This window comes from Pinus tabuliformis, chromosome 8 (assembly GCF_031772625.1).
Source record: "Pinus tabuliformis cultivar Carrire ecotype Pingquan chromosome 8, CPIR1, whole genome shotgun sequence".
NCBI classification, from domain to species: domain Eukaryota; kingdom Viridiplantae; phylum Streptophyta; class Pinopsida; order Pinales; family Pinaceae; genus Pinus; species Pinus tabuliformis.
This window is the reverse complement of record NC_142294.1, coordinates 316979257-316985836: the sequence shown is the minus strand read 5'-3', so window position 1 is coordinate 316985836 and position 6580 is coordinate 316979257.

Here is a 6580-nt window from a genome sequence, read left to right as displayed (position 1 = left end):
TATTTTTGTCAAAATTTTTGTATTTTACTCCCTAAAAGCTATATCGCATCGCAAAGAGAGAGTGAAGCGTTTTCCTATGCGCATAAATAAGCTGCAAAGAAGCGATGCGAAATTCATCGCATCGCATATTTTGAGAGCGCCCTTAAAAGGAAACCTAAGGAATCGCCGACGGCCGATATGCGACGTCGCACATCGCAACGTCGCATAAGCAGCGCACAGTGATCAAATGAAAAATGCGATCTTGCAATTTGCGATCTGCGATCTTACAAACTGCGATCTGCGATGAATGAGACTATTAATTGCTGCGATGCGAATCGCAGAAACCACTCATCGCAAAGTTTCTTCGGCATGATCTGTAAACCCAAAATTGAGCGCACACCTTAAGGGAAATTAATGATCGCACGCCTGAGTATCCAAGGATGATCGTGTTGCGTTTTTCGAAGAGTCAAGTCATTATGAGTGTCATGATTATGCATTCATTAGAACTTAAATCTTTCATGTCAATCTTTTCGTCAATTCTCTTTTCCTTTGCGTAAACTGTAAGGCAGCAACTAATATAAATCTATATGCAGGAAACATCTAAGGAAAAGGGGAAAGCGCCAATACTAGAAGAACAGAGAGGAGATGCTTTCGCAAATGAATGCCGCATGCAGCAGGGCCGCGGATCCCAGAGTATCACTCAACAGACACTGATGAAAATAGACTATCCAAGACTCAGAGTCAAAGGCGCGCAAAAGCAGCATGTTTGCAAAAGATCCTGAAGCTCAGACTGGGTAAAGCAAAAAGAAAAACGCTAAAGAGGGAAGACGCTCCAGAAAAGCCTGGAACAAAGAACGGAAGCAATTTTCAATACGGAAGATTGTTCAGGCAATGAAATCCCTAACTCATTGAGTCATTCGCACGGACGGAAACCAAAATAGCAACAGCACAATCAGTTTGAAAGAAATCTGGATTATACTAAGTATACACACAGCAAATACACCAGCCAGAGGAAGATTTTCGAAAATATCTTCTAGTTTGTCACAAAGAGGTGCCAGCTTTTGTTATTTCTACTTTTATCGCTCGAACAAAAGGAAAAGACAACTAGCCGACTCTTTCCAAGTGAACCTTGCATTGCTTACAGCACTAAGGAGCAGATATAGAAACGGTTAGAAATTAGATTCAATTTTTAGAAATAAATTTGTTTTAGTAAAAGGGCGGTCATTTGAAGCCGTTTCCTAAATTTGTGTAATTAAGATTAGTTAGTTAGTAGTATTTAACCCTTCTCATGGCATTTGGAGAAGGGTCCGGAAATTTGTCAAAAAACTTGTCCTCAGAACATGCACTTTTGCACCCTCGGAGGGGGTTTTTGATGAATGGATGGATCGAGATTTATTTATGTTTGCATTTTAATGTCTGCTACTGATGTTGTACTTCTGTACTCTTAGTAGATGTTAGAAGTAAGTAGAGATAAATCGTTATTGCTTGAAGTTTGTGAGTGAAATCAGTCATAAATGGTACTTTTATCTCTTGATTAATTTCTGCTCATATTCTTAGAGTAATATACAGCTGAGTTGTTTATATGTTAATGCATGAATGTGTGGGTTACCATTTGGCACTTTTGTACGGTGGAGTCATTTGTTTGTGCTTCACATATGAATAACTGATTATGCGATATGCTGTTCACAACTGTTTTGCCTAACTTCTTATGCAGAATGGTTTATCTTAATTGATTTATATTCTTATGATAGCTGAATGATCTTTATTACCAGTTATTGTATGAAATCTTTTTAGATCTCATAATAGAAGAATTTTACCCCGGGTTAGTATAGATTAGATGTGTTGTTTTTGTTAGATTACAGTAGCATAGAGTCAGTTTAGAGTTTAGAATTAAATTAGCTTAAAATCACCTCTATATTAGCATCATCAAAATCTACACACACACACACACATCCTTTAGATTGGGAAGCTAATCCCATTATCCCCAGTCGGACCCGCTACATCAAATGGCAAGGAGCCACCAACCAGGTTCCGGAGCGGGTGGGTATCCCCCTTGTTGTTGACCCGATTTTAGGGCCCTCAACACCTTCCAAAACACATAATTTGTCCCATTGAACATTGGTTTCATATTAGTGTATACTCCTTCCTAGTTTGCCATGGTCCTGGATCTTTCTTCCAATTGTTAGATTCATCCTGAAATAAGACACTTTATTTGATACAAATTATTAGAAACCATGAAGATACTTAGAGTATGGTTAAATTACTATTGTAGGTGTTTAAATAATTTCTTTCACTAATGTAGAATACTAGGACACAAATAAACACTTCAACAATAATTCATATGAGCATCACAAGAATCAACATAAGAAGCACAAAATATCAGACGTAGATTCTTCAATTTACTTCACAGAGGAAAGCTTCTACTTGTTGTTACAAAGTTTTCTAGTTGCAACCAGAAGGAGGATACTACTCCCTAATTTATACTCTACAAATGAAAGGAGCAACAACCCCTAGTTTATCAAATATCATTGAAAGTAGATCCAACCCCTAGTTATTTACTATCCACTACTGGAAGTAGTTACAACCCTTGATATGCAAGCCAATACTTCCTTAACCTCCATGATTCATATTTTATACCATTTTAAAACTCAAATCATGAAGGCCATTTCCTTTCATAAAACAAATCATTATTTACATCATTTACTCATCCCAAGCACCATAAAATCACCTTCAATAGTCTCTGATCACTAATTACAACTCATACAACTAAACAGGGGCCCCGAAACTTGGTTTTTCCATTGAATTTTGTTTAGAAAATTTAAACTAGGATAATAGGTCAAGAGTAGGGGTCTGCAGAATTTCCTATGTTTTGCACCGGTAGTTTCTTCCAACTCTTGACTAGGACAAAATATTGAGTCTCAACTTCTACTAACTACTCTGTAGAGTTTGGCCAAATTCTAAAACTAGCACTAGATTAATTCTACCACCATGTTTAGTTGCAACCTTTGACTTTATGGCTTGTCATATTTGACTAAAAATAACATCTGGTCTAGGAGGCTAGTTGAAAAATTTTATATACTAATAGAAATATATCTCATAGTCTTGGACATATGAGTACATTCCAAAAGAACTTGATATGATATTCTATAATGAAAATGGTTTCAATGTCTCAACACCTTTCTTGCTTGAATCAATGCCTTTGCCGTCAATTTTCCATCCATGAAAACATATTTTTAATAAGAAGGGGATGGAAAAAATTGGAAGGTTAGTGATTTCACATAAGAGGGGATGATCTCCTAAGGGCCTAATGAAGTAGATATTGGATGTTGAAACAGGGAAAGTGATTTCGTCACAAAACTTCATGCACATACTAAGTGCGATGAAGTGTACATTGGGAATATCCCTAGAAAAGATGTTTTGAATTCATTCTCTAAAAGAGGCTTACGCACAATGAACGACATGGTTGGAAATGGAATTTCAGGACACATGAAGTGTTGTAAATATTGCGATTGTATTTTATTAACATTCTTTGTTTTTCATAACACTAAAGACAATGTTAATTTAAGGTTGTGGGGTTTGAAACATCCCCCTTCTTCTACCCCTACTTCTTGCAATGTGATTATAAATCCATCGTGGAAGGAGCACGACAACTATACATCCTATTAAACAATAATATTTATTATTAATTAATTAAAACAACTAAAGGTTGGAAAACCTTATGGATCCTTGGACTAAAGGGAAACTTACTTGTTCACATATATTTAACTAAAGCCACTTTAATTCCTGAAGCCTGCTTTCTCTCTTGTCTTTCTTGATAATCCATGACCGATATTGATGTATTAAATGTCAATATTACTTGAATACTCAGTGGTTCAATTATTTAACATGTGTTATGCATTGTGATTGCATTAGAATTGAAGTTAGAAATGATCGTTAACAAGAATTACAAAAGAAAATAAGTGGGCAGTGCCATCACTTGAAGAGGAATAAGGTGGCATAAAATGAGAGAACTAATTTGTATTAGGTGAATAGACCTAATTGGACAAGACAATACAAAATGGGTAGGTGGTTCTCATTCGACATTTTCACTTACAAATCATGATAATGGAATCAACCAAGGAGCCAACACAGACTCAGTCAATAGCTAAAATAAGAATGGAGTGGAAGGGGCACAAGATGCTCTGGGAATCTAAAGTGGTCAGCATAGTTTGGGTCGCATTTCCATATATTATGATACTTTTCGATTAGTCCAATTGTTTACTCTTTGTGACTTTAGTGATAATCTATCTAGTTGTGTTTATAACCATGAAATTGTTTATCCAAGCATGTATGGATTGTGTGAACTTTAGTGAGGGAATGGACAAATTCATGTTTCTTTTTTATTTCTTGAAGCATTGGAATAGTGGAATCCATTTGTTAGGATCATGTTCGATACATTGGTGTGAACCATTTCCCTTTACAAGTATTTCCCTCATAACCTAAATTCGCCTCAGGGGTGGTCAACTACATGAATGGTTGAAATGTAGGTGGTCTATGGTTGGGTCAAGAGAAAAATTTCATCGTTCAGTTTCCAACCATTTCGAGTTATTCAAATTAGCATTCTTGGTTATGCATGTTAGATTTTGGGCTATGATATGCCTCATTGTGCTTACGGCTAATGATTTATCATATGTCATTTATGTAATAATGACTTATTAATTATGCAATGATGGTTGTACAGATACCTTATATATCTATGGTGATTTTGAGATGATTAAGTTATGTGGATGGAACATTCCTAGCTATTTTTTGGTCATATAATATGTCCCTAATTGGTGATCCAAAACCACTCAGGAGTATTATGTGATTTCATAAGTTTAGCCATATTTATATCTTAATATGTTTGGCAAGAAACTTCCATAACCTTGATGGTAAGCTATATTATGAGAAGTTTAGTCCATGTGCTAGGTGTGCATATTAGTTCCACCAATGAAATTTGATGAGACATTTGCTCATAGTGAGTGCATTGCTTCATATGTTTCCATGGTTATGATAAAGTTATGGATCTATGTGTTGATACTATCCTAATGGTTACCAAGTCATTTATAAGCATGGTGTCTTAATATGCTTTAGTTACCTTGTTGTGGCATGTTATTTTTATAATTTAACATGTTTCAAATATGATGGTTGACTTCCTTGTTGAAGGTTGTAGACTTCCTTCTGAAGGGATAAGGTAGTCATCTACATTACTGCTTGATGTGCTTAACTAGACTCTCAAATCTCATGATTTCTTGTGCTTAATAAGTTGTGAATATCGTAGCTATTTATTTATTTTTTAACACTATGTTTATATTCTTGATACAAGGTTAACTTTGGTGCAATGTTGTTGATCCTCAGTTTTGTTCTTATTACTGTCGGATTTAATTCCCATTTTTCCCTTTTTGTTACCATGGAACCCATTTCTCTGCTAAATCACTATCCTAAGCCTATGTTTACACTCCACTTGAGGGAAACCTTCTCATAGTTGCATTTAGCTAATTATTGGTAGACTTAAGTAAATAGAAGTGGCATATTCTCAAACTAACTTATTATTATTATCTAATGTAGACTCTCCGCTGAATATGTAGGTTGATTCCCAGAACGAACAGCTAATGCAACTGATGGTACTCAAGGGTTATATATAGATGGGCGCTCAAATATCGAAATGGATAAGGTTGCAGCATGTTCTAGAAGATGAGAGGGCATAGCCACAAGCAGCACGCATTATGATCCTAAGATCCTCGTCTGATTTCCCTCGATTGTAGTAGATACACAATTGGGAATTGGTTATGGATAGACCAATTTGAGATGCCTGTTTGAACCAACTCACTTGAAAGGAGTAATGCGGATTTACTTGTTATTTTTAGTTTATGTTTAACTATTAGTAAATGCCTATAAAGGCGATTGAATGTAATATTTTAAGGGGTATACCATAGCACTGTGGATTAAACTTATGAAGTAATTGTGATGTATGTTTGAACCAGTTGAATACAATCGTAATGCTATTGTTTTGAAGAGGTTTCCCAAATGCGTTGATGGAATGAAGTTCATGTTTTAATTGTGTATCGAATCGTTTAAACTATTGTAAGTTCTCCAACCCCAAGTGTGGCCGGGCCCACCCATCTGGGATTGTTTGTATTTTGAAATAATAGTGACACTGCAACCCTAGATTTGTTTAATTCCATTTTTACAGTTCATTCAGGTGCATTATCATTTGTTTGATAGATTGTTGGTTATGCTTGCAACAATATTTTCCATTTTTATGAATCACAATTGGTTTGGTGTGATTTCATGCCTTTCGAACCAGAGCCACCCCATCACTTTGTTTTCCCTCACCTGGAATTCATTATATGATCATTGATATATCGATTGGAATTGTCACCCATAGTGGATATCAGAGTCCCTAATACTTTCAAATAGCTAGATGACAAACAATTTCAAATGCATCAAATAAGCTCTGTCTATTTTCCCTAAGTCTACCTCTGTTCATTGAAAAGGATCAACTTAAATCCATCCCATTGTAGCATTACAGAGGCATTGAAGATAGGCTAGCGCTAGCTAGATCATTCGAGAGACTTAATGA